Source organism: Triplophysa rosa, linkage group LG18, assembly GCF_024868665.1.
Source record: "Triplophysa rosa linkage group LG18, Trosa_1v2, whole genome shotgun sequence".
Lineage (NCBI taxonomy): Eukaryota > Metazoa > Chordata > Actinopteri > Cypriniformes > Nemacheilidae > Triplophysa > Triplophysa rosa.
In genome coordinates, this window is record NC_079907.1 from 978,090 (window position 1) to 996,685 (window position 18,596).

General features: G+C 38.7%; 1 long non-coding RNA gene across 1 annotated transcript in view; it reads right to left on the reverse strand.

Annotated features, from left to right (window-relative positions):
- Positions 1-18,596, reverse strand: part of LOC130569112 (uncharacterized) — a 38,194-nt gene that overhangs the window by 14,456 nt on the left and 5,142 nt on the right. Inside the window, exons 2-3 of the long non-coding RNA XR_008964786.1 lie at positions 12,796-12,915; positions 1,269-1,363 (exon numbers count right to left, since the gene is read on the reverse strand). This is a non-coding gene — a long non-coding RNA (uncharacterized LOC130569112). The remainder of the gene's footprint in view (positions 1-1,268; positions 1,364-12,795; positions 12,916-18,596) is intronic.

Consider the following 18,596-nt stretch of genomic DNA (forward strand, 5'->3'; position numbering starts at 1 on the left):
ATGTAGATTTGTGGGGGTGTGGCTACACGAGGTGTTTCAGGCAGGTCTGGGTGAGCATTCGCTTTTACATAGAATGACTCTTTTGTTCCCACACTTTCATTTCTGCAGTTTTACACGTCTAATACACGCATGAGCGACTTATAACACACCAAAGACACAGAACAACACGTGTTCGAGCCATATGACCCCTTTAACATTGAACATTTCTTTAATAAACTTAAATAAAGTCTGTGATGTTGCCATTTAATTATTTTGCTCAGAGAAAAACGTTGGATTATTCAGACATGCAACTTCATTAATAAACCATCAGTATCGGCCTTTTTCATGCTATTGCCGATGGTGTTAAATTAAACCAATATCAGCCGATTAATATCAGTGGCCGATACATCGATGCATCCCTTATATAAACAGTAGCAAAATGTTATATTATTACTAAAGGACAACTATTGACCAATCAGCATCCAGGACTGGAACTATCACCAGGCTTTATTTTATATATCCAGCACTATATTAAGTCCTCTAGTGGGGGATTTCCAGAAACGTCCTCTCTCACAGGTGGCCGACAAACTTCACACAGAAAATTCCACCCCGGACCAAATTAGATGTGAAGTGTACTGTAAAAACCCTTCAAAGTGTTTTACCGGCACCTTTTCAAGCTGAACAAGTTTGTGCTTCATGAGACATCACTCAGAATTACAGAATGACGTTTACGTCATTCGACAAGTGCTGTAATCCTGAAACACTTTAACACAATACCCTCAGGATACATATGACTTGAAAATCTATACGGTACTGAATAAATTATGAGAAGGTTGCTTATACGATTAAAAACAGGGCCAGTGCGTCTAGATAATGCATTTATGAATGTTCAGTGTGAAGGCCGTAAAAACAGGGTAAACTGAACGCTGTCTCGAGCGTTTACGAGTTTGATGTAAATTGCTGTATTGACACAGGGTGTGCCTATGTTTTACGGCCCTCCTGACAGCTTTAAGACCTCAACCAACAACACAAACCTGGTTGTTAACAGATTAAAAGGCCCAAACAGCACAGTTTACAGCCAAACTACAGGAACGGGAGAGATGTCATTCTAAAAAAGGAGGTCAAACGGCGGACAAACAGAACAAACGTCTCCCGTCAGCGTTATTGAGGCTATACATCAGCAAAAGACAGGGCAGCAATTATCACACAGTCTTCATGTCGTAAATGAGACCTCAACAAACACATCACCTGACCGTCATGAGAGTCACGGGTGCCAGAGGCATTCTTACTGTCTCTGTGAACATCAGACGGTCCCGAACGGACGTCAAACTGCTGACGGAGGAGCCTGTGCTCAAAGGAGAAGAATTAATTTACAACCTCGCACCTGTCAGAGATAGAAACACAAAAGCACGAATGAGGTTGGGTTGCAAAAAGCAGCGGAGAAATGATGCCAAATGCAAATAATGATGTGGAGTTGGGATTGTAAATGAAAATTTATTTTTGAAGGGATATGAAAACCTTTGTCTTTCGTTGTTGACATTATTGGACACACTTTGGTTTAGGAGGCTTTGGTTCCAAAACATTTTTCTTCCCATTTGATCATTTTCCTCTTTTCCGGATTTATTTTGTACAAAGGCAAATGAATTGAATTTAATAGCCACTAGTCCACTTATACAATTACAAAAAGTGTTGACAACTACTATAATTAGCATGTAATCGCAGATCAATGTAAACATGTGAAACTATGATGCAAAGTCAAACCAAAGTCATTCATATCGTGAAATGTTTTGTTCAATTTTAAGTTTGCTTAACACCAGAGGGAACAGCAACACGGTACAGATACGTTGTTTTTCTGAAGACAAGAGAAAAACAACAACCAAAGGGGCTGAGAAACTCCCCAGGAGAATCTCTAAACACCAGAAGACCATTAACACACCAGCTACTCATTAAACACCAGACATTTACCAGCCAATAACAAGACAAGACAGGTCAGAACAACCAATCCTTGGTAACCACACCACACAATAACCACAAACTTAGTACGAGCTTCCTACATAGGTAGCATACTATGGCATATTTAGAAGATATAAAGTAAATAAAAAATAAATAAATAAATAATAATAATAAAATAAAATAACTAAAATAAAGGCAGCAGCACACCAGAGATCACAGAGGTCATTAGACAAATTCACATTCCTCAGATGTGACCCTACAACCTCCTTCTCAATACCTTCAGAACAGCTAAAAACAGTGTCTGGCCTCCTCCTGTGGGTCAAGAGAACGCTCTGATTGTCTGTCTGCCTCATAAATCAGCTTTAATTGCTTGTCTAAAACGAGTGTAGTCAGTAAGGTTGAGTTACAGTGTAAGTTCAGGCAGCTGGACGGACGACCGAGCTCTCTCATTTTACAACGCTCAGCAGCATCAACACAGTCAGTGCACTATTAGGACATAACAGACACATTACAGCAGAAATACACCGCACTTCAGCATTTATACACACGCTTTCAGAGTAAGTTCATGTGTGAGGGTCAGCATTGATACACACGCTAGCACACAAACGCTAGCATTCACACACACGCACGCACACACGCACACGCGCACACGCACACACAGACACACACTCACGCACACACACACACACACGCACGCACGCACGCACGCACGCACGCACGCACGCACACATACACACACACACACACACACGCACACACGCACACAGTATGAAGCTGTCTTTGTTTGGGCAGGTGGACAGCAACCTGTTTTTATTCTTCAAAATCAATATTTTTCCTTTTTTTTATTGCCATTTTAACTTCTTATGCATCATTTGCTCTTGCTTTTAAATATCTTTAAATATTACTTTTATTTTAATTTATGGTTTTATTCACTGCCTTATATAACCTGCCCACAAATAAACCAAGCACACCAAAGTGTATTAGTAGTTTTAGAACTTTAAGCTTCCTTTTGAAAATAATGTTAGCTGAAGAAACCATGCATTTTATTTGTTGTAAAACCACAGTAACCACATATTATTATTTTTAATAATTTTTAATAATTTTCTCTGGGTCTTTTTCAGCCAAGAATTGTTGTTCTTGGCTGAATTTGTGTATTACACACATTTGCTGTTACACACATGTGGTCGAGTCAGAGAGTGTGAGTTCAGTTTCATAGAACACCACACAAAAATCAAAGAAACTGTGTGTATGTGAGTGTTTACTAAAGTATGCATATTTGATGTTGGAAATACACTACCAGTGTGGGAACAGGCTAATAAAAAAAGAAAGTCAATGACAGAAGAATTGTTGATGTTTTGAAAAATGTCTAAATCAACACATGAAGAGTTGTCATCAGCTATTCATCATAATTGAACACATACCGTATGGAAATGAGAGACAGAATGATGCAGGAATGTTCTGTCATTCACGGCCATTAGATGTGACAGGTGAGAGAAGCTCCGCCCCCCGAGCCAGTGAGATAATAAATATAGCACACGCTCATTCATTACAGACTAACAAGATGACAAATCTGAATGTGTCATCGACTGCCGACAACACAGAACATCCATCACTGTCTCTCTCTCCCTCTCTCTCTCTTTGTGCACATAATCTCGCTTTCCCACAACCTCTCTCTCTCTCTGTCATCTCACATTCTCCTGCTCTTTCTCTCTGATGGAGTTCATCAATCATGAGTTCAGAGCGGAGAACTGCAGCCTCAGCATTCACACACACACACACATGCACGCGCGCACACGCACACACACACACACAGACAGACAGACGTGCACACACATACACGCGCATGCAAATAATTCAACTAAAACTAACCGCATTTATTGTTATTATTTACTGTATACAAATTCTTGATATGTAAAACTTAAACCAGTTAACAGGAGAGAGAGAGAGAGAGAGAGAGAGAGAGAGAGAGAGAGAGAGAGAGAGAGAGAGAGAGAGAGAGAGAGGAGCCAGATGAGAGCCGAGAGAAGAGACGCGAGACGTGAGAGAGAAGAAGAGAAGAGCAAGAAAGTGGAGAGAGAGAGAGAACAGAGAGAGAGAGAGAGAGAGGAGAGAGAGAGAGAGAGAGAAAGAGAGAGAAACATGGCTTTCAATGAAAGAACAAGTCTGTGCCCACTGAGACACTGGTGAGATCGAGGCTGAGAGAGAGAGAGAGAGAGAGAGAGAGAGAGAGAGAGAGAGAGAGAGAGAGAGAGAGAGAGAGACCAACACATGACCCCTCAGTGATCAGCAACTACAGACCAAGGCCCTCGAAAGGATAGTATTTAACCATTTACCTTTGGATAAAAGCATATGCCAAATTAATAAATGTAAGTGTAAATGTAAACAACTCTCTGCCTATCTCTCACAGCACGACCTTCTGGACAGTCAGCAATCTGGCTTCAAGAAAGGACATTCTACGGAGACAGCTCTCCTGTCTGTCGCTGAAAACCTACGGCAGGCAAGGGCTAAATCCTTGTCATCTGTCCTTATTCTGCTTGATCTCTCTGCTACATTTGACACTGTGAACCACCAGATCCTGCTGTCCACTCTCTTCAAACTGGGCATCTCTGGAACTGCACTCAACTGGTTTGACTCTTATCTCACAGGCAGATCCTTTAAGGTATCCTGGAGAGGCGAGACATCCAGATGTCACCAGCTGACAACTGGAGTTCCTCAGGGCTCAGTTCTCGCTCCTCTCCTCTTTTCTATATACAGTATACCACCTCCCGGGGTCCAATAATAAAGGCACATGGGTACTCATACCATTTTTATACAGATGACACGCAGCTTTATTTCTCTTTTCAGCCAGATGACCCCACCATCTCTGCTCATGTCTCTGCCTGCCTTCTGGACATCTCCTCTTGGATGAAAGAGCATCACCTACAACTCAACCTCTCCTTATACCGGCCTAGCCATCAATTGAACACCACCTTACCATTCAGCTCGGATCCTCAACTATAACACCCACCAAGTCTGCGGGGAACCTGGGGTTGATGTTCGATGACCAGCTGAAATTCACCTCCCACATCGCAGCAACCTCTGGAACTTGCAGGTATGTGCTCTACAACATCAGGAAAATCAGGCCGTTCCTGTCGGAGCATGCCTCTCAGCTGCTTGTCCCAGCTCTGGTCATATCAAGACTGGACTACTGCAATTCTCTACTGACTGTAACCAATGCAGTCAAGCCATAGCAAATGATCCAGAATGCAGCTGCACGTCTAGTTTTCAATCAGCCCAAAAGAACCCATGTAACACCCCTCCTGATTTCACTTCACTGGCTGCCAGTAGCCGCCCTCATCAAGTTTAGATCTCTGACACTGGCCTTCAGAATGATAACGGCAAATTCGCCCATTTACCTTAACTCAGTGCTCCAGGTCTACATCCCCTCTCGTCATCTTCAGTGTGAAAATGAGCGACGCCTGGTTGTTCCATCACAGCGAGGCACCAAATCACTTGCAAAAACCTTTACTTATTCGGTTCCCCTTTGATGGCATGAACTATACCAGCCTACATCCGAACTGCAGCATCCTTCACAAGTTTCAAAAAACAGCTCAAAACATACCTGTTCCGCATTTATTTGACTAACCAATAACTGTCTGTCTGTCTATAGGAAAAAAAATCTTGTTGTTCATTCTCTCATTTGCTGACTCCAGCTTTAAATCCTCCTAGTAGCATGGCCTTGTAAACTAACGGTGCTGTTTATCATGTTGACAAAATGTTTACATGCTCTCCTACTTGTAAGTCGCTTTGGATAAAAGTGTCTGCCAAATGAATAAATGTAAACAAATGTAAATGTAGAGAGAGAGAGAGAGAGAGATAGAGAGAGAGGGTATTAATGAAGCCGAGATCAACAGAGAATTTAAAATCCCAACAATGTAATAAAACCTAGAAAAATTCAACATGTGTCTTAGTTCTTAAACCCGCCTGGACTAATCTATTTGAGAAATAAGAGACGGAGGATTCTGGGAAGAAATATAGTGAGCCTCATGAAAAATGAGGAAAGACTAAAGACGAGTCACAGACGCTACATACGTACATCATACAACATGTCCAGAAAGAGTTGAAAATCAGACTTTATCACGTTAAAAAGTCCAAACATTCCTTGCAATTCAGTTCTATTGGTATTTACTCACCCAGGTGTGATATGAAACCTTTATTTTGTTATTGTTGTGAACATCCTCATAATGACACACCTGTCAAGGTTTATTCAAAATAAAATGTATAACTTTAACCTGAAGCAAGAAGCTACATCTAAACAAGATATGACCAAACACAACCACTCTGTTGGTTTAGATATAATTATATTACATTAAATAATTATACTTTTCTTTAATTTGTGTTTTTTAACAACTACAGTACAAACAAAACTACTAGCCCAAGCACCAACTTGATGTCCATGCTATGAATAAAAGCAAATAAACAGAAAATAAATCAGGGTTTTAAAACACATTGTCCCAAATTTTTTTTAAAGTTGAATAACCAAACAGCTAATATAACATTTAGTTTCTGAAGCTTCTTAAATTAAAAAAAATAAAATACTAAATGTGTGATTTAGTGTCTTTAGTTCTCTTCTGAAGCTTAGTTTCACTACTATGTGTTAAAGTTGTATTTTCATGTATTATTTTATAGGCTGTTTGTCAGAAGTCTTGAGGAGCAACGCGTGTAAGCTGAAGAACTGAAGGACGAGTGGCAGTTTGCAATGAATTATGACTTCAGATGTCACATGATGAGAGTCTCGTCTGAACCTGCTGGATTTATGAGCCGTGTTTCATTACGCTTACAGGTCATGTTACATGTGTTTCTCACGCAGATGACCTGCTCCAAATGCACACGCACGCATGCACACGCACACGCACACACACACACACACACACACACACACACACACGCATGCGCACGCGCACGCACGCGCACGCGCACGCACACGCACACGCACACACACACACACGCACACACACACACTTATCAGTGTCAGTGTTAAGGTTTAATGACACACTTCAGTTCTGAACAATTGTCGTGATCGAGCGAGATCAACTGTTCTGTCAGTCAGTGTCACTATTGTTGTGTTGTTGTTTTTAACATTTAAAGTCTGAAACTTACATATATACACAGATGCTTGTAGTTTACTTTTTATAGTGTGTGTGTGTGTGCGCGTGCGTGTGTGTGTGTGCGCGTGTGTGCCTGCTGGAACCCAGTGAGAGGTTCCTAATGGTTCTGGTAATACAGGAGCTGTCATAATCTGGACAGGCGAGGTTGAAGACACGCACACACTTAAAACACAGAACAAAGACAAGCCATTCCTGCACTGACACAGCTGTCACACACACACAGAATTGAAGCTAACGACTGTGATTAATACGTCAGTTCCTGACAGCCCCCCCCCCATCTGAACGTCTGTAAGTGATCAATCGATAAAACACACGTATAAATTAATACAAACCCTGAACGCACACTCAAATGCATATCTGTGCATATAACATATAAAAGACACAAACACCGGCTCTGTTTCAAATCCTTGTCAGCTGTCTACATACTTCTCTCACTTCAGTCTCTTCAGATTCTTTCTCTGAGCTCACAGCAATGCATTCTGGGATTGTTTGTTCGCCATGAAGGATACATAATTCTCCCAGCATCTGTCCAAAAAGAAAATATCTTAGAAGGCAAAGTATTGATGCTTTTCATGCCGTCGTGAGAAGAGAACACCTATGAAATACCCTTCTGAAAACCTAAATGTGACCTCTGCTTTTAACCCATCCAGAGAATCGAACCGGCAACCTTCTGGTCAAGAGTCCAAATCTCTAACCATTAGGCCACGACTGACCCCATTTAAATGTGCTTCTTCTATTAAATGAAAAAGGCTTCTGTAAAGTATTTCTTTGAGTATCCTTACTAAATGCATGTTCCTATATTTCATATTAAAAATGTGAAATACATTTGAAAATATAAATAGAATAGTACGATGATTGTTAATATATTACAATATATTGAATAATACATTATCAACTGCTGCTTAGTTTTCATATATTAAAAGTTATAAGCATTCAGTTCCATTATTTCATATATTGCATTATATTTAAACAAAACATGTGAAACTGAAGCTGATCGTCCTTATATGCAGCGATCAAAGACATTTACTTCAAGCACACTTCAAGTTATATTTCAAGTATAAAAATGAACACCTAAAAGAAACAAAGTTGTACATTTAAAGTGATTTTAAGAAGTTGGTAACACTTTACATTAAGGTACCCTTTATAAAGCATTTATAAATGTGTTCATTAATGATTAATAAGTTGTTTACAAATGCATTATAAAGCAGTTATAACTGCATGAATAAAAAAGGGATTCTAACAAAATATCTGCCAAATAGTGAGCCATTTGAACTCCCATGTTATAAGTGCTTAATAAATGTATTTATTCATTATTTCTTTGACTCGAAAGCAGATTCATTATTATCGTAATGTTGTTTGCAAAATAGGCTGTCAGACGGGAGACTATAGGGTGTTATGTTGGTTTTTCTTATTATTGTATATGTCATTTTCACAGGTTACTAATGTTCATAACTCATTAATAAATGGTTCACATGAATCCACTATATTAAGGCACACTTTCATGGTTTGCTAACATTTATAACTCTTAACATTTATAAGTTAGGTGTTATGAAGTTGTGTACGAATACTTCACAGACATCCACTTTTCTTTAAAGTGCTCTTTCATGGACTGTCAATACTTCTAAATGTATGATTCACATCAGAGATGTAGCCTTATGAGCAAGCATTCTGTTTCTACAATAAATAATGAATAAATGTTTTCTGGTTTTGATTAACTATTGGAAGTAATTGAATCATTAATAAAACATCATAAACAAACAAGTTAGTCACCTTTTGTGCATTTAGTGTTAAAAGGTGATCCAAAAGTTTGATGAATTTATCTTGTTAAGCAAGAAAAAACTGCTTTGGATGCTTTGGAGAGCACCGGAAGACATTGGGAACCGGATCAGGTAAGAAACATGGTTTGAAAAGTGACATAAGATATGAAATATACAATAATAAGAAAAACCAACATAACACCCTACAGTCTCCCATCTGACAGCCTATTTTGCAAACAACATCACGATAATAATGAATCTGCTTTCGAGTCAAAGAAATAATGAATAAATACATTTATTAAGCACGTTATAACATGCGAGTTAAAATGACTCACTCTTTGGCAGATATTTCGTTAGAATCCTCCTTTTTATTCATGCAGTTATAAGTGCGTTATAATGCATTTGTAAACAACTTATTAATCATTAATGAACACATTTATAAATGCTTTATAAAGGGTACCTTAACGTAAAGTGTTACCAACATCTTAAAATCATACTTGTTTTTTGCAAGTGAACGAATAATAATATAAAAATAAGTAACTACAAAACAAATAGTTTACTCAGTGTACTTCAAAGTGTGCTTTTATAAACCAAAAAATGTGCCACAAGTACTGAACTAGTAAACTATCAGTATACAAATACGTTCACTCATAGTTAAGTTGCAGTACAAACAAAACGCCTAGTTGTAAACTAGACATGTGTACTATAAAGTATTCATGTATAGTATTCAATTAGTATACTTCATGATATCAATATACTTACTAACTATACGTTTAAGTTTATTTCATTAAATATAATTCAGGAAATTTTAAGTACACTCATGTGGGAAGCCAGAAAATCTTATTGCTCACAAAACATCGCTGATATTTGATTATATCTGTTAACCGCACATGTGTGTGTGTGTGTGTGTGTGCGTGTGCGCGTGTGTGTGTGTCCGTATCACAGTGAGTCTTTGTTCAGTCAGTAAAGTTTGAGAGATTTTACAGGTCATGTGATTTACATCTGGTTCAGTATTTCCTGTAGATTTATGGCAACTATTACAAGATCCTGAGTAAATAACAAGACGGTCTTTGTGCTGAAGTTTAATCTCATTCAGACCTCATGACAACGTGGAAACCTCCTTCTCTTCAAGTTGTGTTTAAAACTTTCTTCCAATGCCACGAAGGATTTACTTAAACCGTATTTGCTTATTTATAAAACGGAGGGCCAAGTTGAAATGATCCTTGTGTATTTAACACCACACGTCTCATCCACAGAGTTTGATGCGAACTAAAGTCAGAACATTCCAGTAACAGGTCACAGGCGGTTCAGAGCGTCAGCTGGGTTGTTGGGTGACTGAAGGATGTGTTTAAACCGGCTGACAGAATCTGACCTGTCGATGTGATCAAAGCTCCTGCTCTCACATTAAGAGCCATTAACACAGATGAGTGACACGTGTGTGTAACGCTCACCTGTTCACACCGCACACACACACACACACACACACACACACACACGCACACACACACACACACACACACACACACACACACGCACACGCACACACACACACACACACACACGCACACGCCTGAGGGTGGAAGAGTTTCAGCAGAAACACTTTATATCAACCTAAACAAAATCCTCTGAAGACACACGAGTTTGAAATGACATCACGAGTGAGTGTGTGTGCGTGTGCGTGCGTGCGTGCGTGTGTGTGTGCGTGTGTGTGTGTGAGAGGGGTCAGTGTGAGGTCAGCTCTGAGCTATTGCTGATGTCTGACAAACGATTGAACCCTGAATGTCACGGCTTTAAATTCTCACTGTGCACAGAACAAGATCTTAAAAGTTATTTACTTTCTGTGTGCGCGTGTTATTGTGGGAAGGAAGGTGTCTTAAACAACCTCTTCATTATCCAAACTTAAAAAACTGAAAATCTTTGAAATTACACTAGAATAAAACAAAAACGAAACATCTTTATGCCAGATTAAAAAGGTTACTATACTTTTACTGCAATAAAACCATGGCCGATATTCACAAGTGATTTTTGTTCATCCTCTTTTCATTTAGTTGTGTTGCTAACAGTGAGCGATTCTGAGAGGTGGCGGTCATTGACGTTTTAAGAGTTCCAGCACTTTTAGCGGGACAATGACAGGCTCTTGTTCTTCTGTCCTGTTTGATTTACACCTGACGTGTTCGTCCGGTCGGCCGGGGTGAAACTGCAGCAGCTGTGGGAGACTGAATTACAGACCTGACTCACAGACACACAACTGCTGTTCCCATCAATCTCATGACAAACACTGTCTTCAGTTTCTCATAACCTGAATGTTTCCTGTAGCATCTGTCAAACACGTCACTGAAACTAAAAACACCACTGTACTGTAAAGCATCCCGCCTGTATCCATCGACACTGCATATCAAATATGTAGAAACGGACCTCACTACTTTATCTCACCTCTACAAATGTAAGATTTCAATGTACGGTATTAGCATTATATTGATACTTCATACAGTTCTGATTCGGGTTTATTTTCTGTTCTTTCATGTTGTCTCAATCTATGGCACTTCAATTCTAAGAGGCACCATAAAAGACTTTACAGAGCGGATTTAAAACGGGTGTCCCAGGACACTGATGGAGAACTCCAGACACACAAGGTTCACGTCACACAATTCACACAAAGCTTTTTGTCTAGTAATCCTACGTTTTTCACAACATACGAATAAGCCACCTCATAAAATAGCTACGAACTTCCTGTGAGATTAGGTTGGTTGTTAATATAAAGTAGTAGTCACATGTCTTTAAACTGACACACATTACGTAATTTAACGACTGCTGGAAAGATCAGTTTTAATTCACTACCTCCAGTCTGGCTGCAGGTTTGTTCTGATTCATACTGTAACACTATTTCATCGCACTTAATCTATTGAAGCTGTTCTTCATCCTAACAAACACTGCAGTTTGTTTTTTTAGCAAGTTATATAGTAATGATGGGTTTAACTGTGGTTACTCTGGTATGTTTTACTACACATATCACTTTCGCTATGCAAGAACGATGGTAAATTGTCCGTAGGGAAAAACGCGCACACTTTGTACGGTACACCTAATGCCCGTCTCCTGCGTCTGCTCTTTGATGTTCTGCCTCTACAACTTCAGAAGATCCTCTAAATCTGGAGCATTCTGCTGGGAGATTGAGAACCAAAAATGGGTCACCGGTGTGTTCTGATGCTGGACAGCAGGGAAGACTAATGCTTACGATAGTTTACCCCAAAATACAATTCTGTCATCATTTATTCACCCAAATGTGTACATGACTCTTTCTGGAACACAAAAGAAGATATTTTGAGAAATGTCTGCATGGTTTTGTGTTCATGCAATGGAAGTCAATGGGTTTCAGTGTTGTTTGGTTACCGACATTCTTCAAAATATCTTCTTTTGTGTTCTGCAGAAGAAAGAAACTCATACAGGTTTGAAAAGACATGAGGACGATGATGAAAAATGATGAAAGAATTTTTTTGGCTGAACCGTCCCTTTAATTCAGATGATTAAAAAAACTAGTGTTTAAGTTAGGACAATTATGTTATAAGTTAACCTATAACTTAAACGATAAAAATAACAAACTATGCTTTTCTATATATTTTAACGTCAAAGATTGTACGTGTGACTGAATTCTGCAGTGTTTTGGTGCACATTTATCCGAGTAAAATCTTGCCAAATTTTGCAGATGCCAACAGAACAGGCTGCACGATGAGCGCTCATCCTCAAAACCCATGAGCTGACACAGTAAAACACATTAAATATGAGTTCTCCTGTAATGAGGTTTCTCCAGTGATTCACTGGCAGCATGAATCCATCAAAATGTCATTTTGTGGGGGGAAAATGTTGTGACTACGGACAGCAAGTGGAAATGAACAATGTAAATGTGTATTTAGAGAAGCATGCGGTGAATCCGAGTGCAAGTAATGTTTGAGATTAAAGCTCACCAGGACACACAGACTCTCATTAACATCACGGCACGCTACAGGTGGATCACTGAGGGACTCCAAACCCCATCTCAGTTCTCAGATCAGTCTCACACGGACACCAGCACGACTGCCCAGATCCTTAAACACAAACATTGGGTCTGAAAGCTCTCCAAGAACCATGAAAAAAAACATTTAAAAAAATGTGAAATTGTATCAGTCTAAAAATTCATTTATGGATTGAAAAATGTCTCGCATAAGATGTGAGATGCAAGAGAAATCATGAAGGATTTTTTCCTATGTGAGGAAGGTTTTAAAATATGATTTAAAACGAAGACAAAATATTACTCATCACGTTATTTTTTCTGGTTAAAAATGAACAAAAATCTGCAAGGTACCGCACATCAGTTTTTATATTCAATCATACGTGACAACATATTTATAATTGTCTAGGTTACTAAATAAACATAAGCAAATAAATTCATGTTCATTTTTCAGTTCAACTTTTCAGTCAAATTGTTATGCTAATATTATTATTAAATTTGCGATCTGTCACTTTTTCTGTTTAATGAACAAAAAACAACTATTGAGCAAGTAAATCTGAATTTATTTTTGTTAAAAATATCTCCTTATTTTACCATGATTCACAACAGTGAGCTTTTAAAAATGATAATAATTAGGTATGATTTCACAGCAAATGTCAATTTGATGTCATTGCACTAAGATAAGAGTATAGACTAACATGCAATTTCATGTTTCAAACAGAAATGATGATAGGGAAGCAATCGATATGAGTTTCTGTGATTGATTTTCATGCACTGCATTATTGAAACACTTTAATCTGACATGTGAAGGTGAACACGGATCAACATAAAGCAGTGAATTCAACAGCAGGGTCTGTGCACACATCACTTCTCTCATTCAATCCTAAATGACTCTCCTCTGCTCAAGTTTAAAACTTCAAACGATCTCATGAAAGAGTCCCAATCCCAGCATGCCCTGCAGCTGAGGCGGATTGATTTTGTGTAGAGATCACACAGTACCTGCCTCCTGTCGACCTACAGATCGCTTTCACACGTCATCATTCATTCACATGAGCTGCTACAGACGCTTTCCACAGTTTCTGATACTGATACAGACACTCCACAAACCTCAGCCCGAGAGAAACTCATAGATAACAACTTCACAGAAGCTGAAAATCTAATGAAATTATATGCCTATACGAAATGAAAATCACAGATGATATCTGTTTAAAATGTCAATTATTTGCCCTGTAGCTATGAATGAGATTAAACAGAGAGCAAGCTTTTGTTTAGATCTCATCTGTGTCTCAGATATTTATCTTTCTGAGAAAGAGTCAGAAATGTGTCTGTCATTAGTGTTTGAGAAGAGACGCCAACAATGTGTCAAACTGAGCTCAGATTGGTCACGTCTGCAATCAAAAGTCAATATTATTGAAGGTAATATGAACTTAAACATTTCTCATTAAATTTACCCAAATTTAGATTATTTTACCTCCACAATCTACATTCATTTACACCTCCATCTTCATGCATTGAAACAACATGTGTAATAAGAATTATAAACAAGATGAAAATTAATTGAACAAAAAGAGAAAATGACATGAAAATACAGTATATGTTGAAATTGACAGATCACATCATCGTATGAGATTTGTACTGTTATTCATCCACACCTGACTGTCTCAACTCCGCCTCCCCTCTGATCATCCTGATGGAAGTTTCTCGGGCAGGTAATCTTTAATACGGTCCATGAGACACAGTAAGACTATTCATTCAGAGAGCTTGAGATGAGACTAGGCACTCGGATGACATTAATCTCATCACTGCCTTAATGCACTTAACCTGATACTGCGTTCAGATGCACACGTGCGGGAGTCTGTAGTGCTGTAGCCGAGACCACCTAAACTGAGACCAGGACAAGACCAACACCAGCACTCCTAAAATTCATCTGTAAGATCCACAACTCTTTGCACATCAGTGACAATAAACAGATCAAACCGAAGAAACAAAAAGATGAGTCTTTGCTGCCAATAAACAGAACTGCAAGAAATGCAGCATAGTCAGCCATTGTTCAGCCAAACAGAGAGTGTTTCAATAGAAACGCAAAGCAATTGTGTTTATTCTTCTTGAGCGATTCTGACTTCTAATGGTTTACTAATAGATGTATAAGTTGGAATACAAAGTGTTTAAACGTTGAAAGAATACCACATTTCAAATGAATAATCAACATTTTTCTTCGTAATGTTGAAATGGACAAAAGAAAATGTGCTAATACTTAAGAATAAAGTTGTATTTGTAAACAATGAATTGATGCATTAGCTAACATAAACTAACAATAAACAATACTTCTACAGCATTTTTTCCTCTTAGTTGATGTTAATTTCATAATTTACTCAAAGCATAATCTTAGTTAATGCACCATGAGCGAACATGAACAATCCTATTGACATTAACTAACATTAAAAAAAGATGAACAATTTTTGTTCAGTGTTAGTTCATACATTTACTAACGTTAACAAATACTGTGTTACTAACACACAACTCTAGCTAACTAAATCAGGTCGCATATTAAAACCACCGCTCAAATTCATATGAACTAGCTATCTCGTAAAATAAAACTGTATGGGTATGACCTAGCAGTACATTTTGAACAAGTAAAGCTCTGAGAAATGATCCTCATAAGAATACGAGTAAACGTGATGGACCCTTCCGAACATCAGCAGTGTTCTTAAGACAGTGATGTGGCACACGTCGAGCTGTTCGGCTGCAGATGTTGCAGGAATTGGTTCCAGTGGCAGTCGAAAATGCCGGAGTAGTCAAATGTATTCCAGAGCATAACAGCAGTCTGGCAGTTCCCGGATCCACCTGCTGATAAATGGATGTCCGTCTGTAATCCTTCACTCTATATTCCTCTCGACGTCCTAAAGACACTCTGAGGTCCACGGCTTTAACTAATTCATAAGACATCCTGAAACAGGAGATGTCACAAAACCTTCATACTCACACTGACTCAAACCGTTACTTACGGCTCGATCGGGTTAATGCCGCCGGAGAAATAAACATGACGTGACGCTATCGTGAAAGCCTTCTTCAAACGCATCTTAAACTGGTCTGCACCTGAGACGCACCTGTTATGAGATGAATGCCGGCATCAGAAACGCGTCGTATCAACGTCAGTTTGTGCGGTGGAGCAGGTTGGCATCTCAGCAGCTTCTGTCATCTCTACTGAGATGGGTTTTACAGCTCAGAGTTTCAAGTTTTAAAACGGATAGTTCATCCAGAAATAAAGATTCTGTCATCATGTACTCGTTCCCAAGTCACTACAAACACATATGACTTTTTTTCTTTATCCCAACACAATCTTTGTTATTATAAAACCCAAATTGTTATTATAAGAACAGCAAAAAATAACTTTTGGCTCTGCACACGTCAGCTTTATATGGAACCTACAAAATGTTTAGTTTTGCCAAGAAAACAAACAACTGACTCTTAAAGTAATAGTTCACCCAAAAATGGTCCCCATTGACTTGATCATAGTCACTATGGAAAGTCAACGGTGACCATCTTTTGGGTGAACTACTCCTTTAAAGCCGCCATGAAAGGGAAGTTCTTTGGTGATGGTCTTTTTATCCGAACGGTGATGTATATCGAAGTTACAACGGCTTCTGGATTGAGAACAAATGTGGGGCGTGGCTTGATTAAAACATACGATTATTATAAAAAAAACTGAAGCCCCTCCCCTAAACCTCGCATTGCCAGACCTTTGGGGGAAAAAGATGTTGTTTGGAGGGGAGAGAAAGTTTTTTGATAAAAAAATGCTGACATGCACAGATCAGTTACATACGAAAATAAGAATTGTTCATTTTGACAATTTGATTCTGTTAAGGGTTCTTAACAGAACTACAGGTATAAACAAACACAAAAAGTGTTTACTCTGGTTTCTGTAAGCATCTGTGTTTGAATCAGCATCAATGTGTCCTGACCACAAGAAATCTTTCAGATAAAGATTGAGCATCATGTTATATCTGTTGATTTATTTAACCGCTGCTGTGTGCAACACAGATGCTCTGTGGTGTTTAATGCCGTTTTCTCTTCTGTACTACACCAGCAGATCCTGATCAATGCTTCTGAGACGCAGATTAATGAGTAGATAATGAGCTTCATCTCTGCTCTGCTGAAGAAACATCTCTCACTTCGCAATAGAAGCAATGCTTCTCATTATCTGTATTTAATATAAGAACCCATCTCATATATAAATATTTTTTTGCAGAATTTAAAGTTCATTTATCATCTTGAAAATTCAGCCTTTTGGTTATAAATATCCTGACCTTTGACCAGCGTTCAGGGTCTTCTAGAGGCTTCACCCATGCCCAGCGTTCAATTCCCCGTAAACTTGACAAAACAAAAACATTAAAATCAATAAAACACACTAAAAACATCAGATCAGGCTTAATGTCAAAGTTTTATCTTCTCTTCTTATCTCCATGAAAGACAATTTTACATTTCAGTGCAGAATTCTAGATCTCCCACTGCCCCCCTGAAGCAAGGAGTCCCCCAGGGATCTGTGCTCGGGCCACTGTTATTTATCATATATATATTACCACTGGGTCAGATTTTACATCACCATGGCATGAACTATCATTTTTATACTGATGACATTCAGATCTATACAACTTGTAGGCCATCTTTTGCCCACCAAATTGAGAAAATTTCTGACTGTGTGGATGAAATAAAAGCATGGCTTAACTCGAATTTTCTTAAACTCAACATGGACAAGACAGAGATAATTATTATTGGTATCCCATCACTTACTTCCAAAATTCCTTCTGACTGTGTCCGTAACATCACTGGTACTCTTCTCATTCCATCAGTTACTGTTAAAAATCTTGGTGTCATTTTCGATTCCACTCTCTCCTTCCAGTCTCATATCAACGCCATTACTAAATCAGAATTTTGCCATCTATATCGTATTGCCCAGCTTCGATCATTTATTAGCATAAAAGATGCAGAAACGGAATACATTCTTTTGTTTCATCTCGCTTTGATTATTGTAAATTACAATAATCAAAGCGAGATACAATTTGTAATGCTCTGTTCATTGGTTTACCTGCCAGCTCCATTGCTAAATTGCAGTACATTCAAAACTCTACTGCACGGATACTCACCTGCACCAAACGTTCTGCCCATATCACCCCAATTTCAGTCGACCTGCACTGGCTACCAGTGGCCTATCGCATCAAATTTAAAATTCTCCTGCTCCTGCTGTTTAAATGTCTTCACGGTTTGGCTCCTCGGTATCTCGGCGACTTGCTCCTCCCTTATACTCTCGCTCACTTCGGTCTTCTGACTCTGTCTCGCTGTCCCTCGGTATCATCTTTCTTCCATGGGGGGCAGATCTTTTAGTATCCTTGCACCCAAATTATGGAATTCCCTTCCAAGATCTCTCTGCTGTTCAAATAACTTGTCTGAATTCAAAACACTGCTCAAAACTCACCTATTTTCTGATTGTTAGCTGTGCTTGGTGTTTTTGTTTTCTTTGTACGACTGTTTGCCTTTATTGTAAAAAGTCCTTGAGCCCTGGAAAGGCGCTATATAAATAAAACATATTATTATTACTATTATTATCTTGATCAGGGTGAGGTTACTTTCTGCCTTCAAACCTAATTCATGCTGACCCCATATCGGGGCATGTTGTCACACTAAATTGTCATGTGTTAACATGCCTTTAAAAACCTTGTTATCAACGTGTAAACATTAAAACATGTACAAACAAATCACGAAACCACAGAAAGCTGTCAT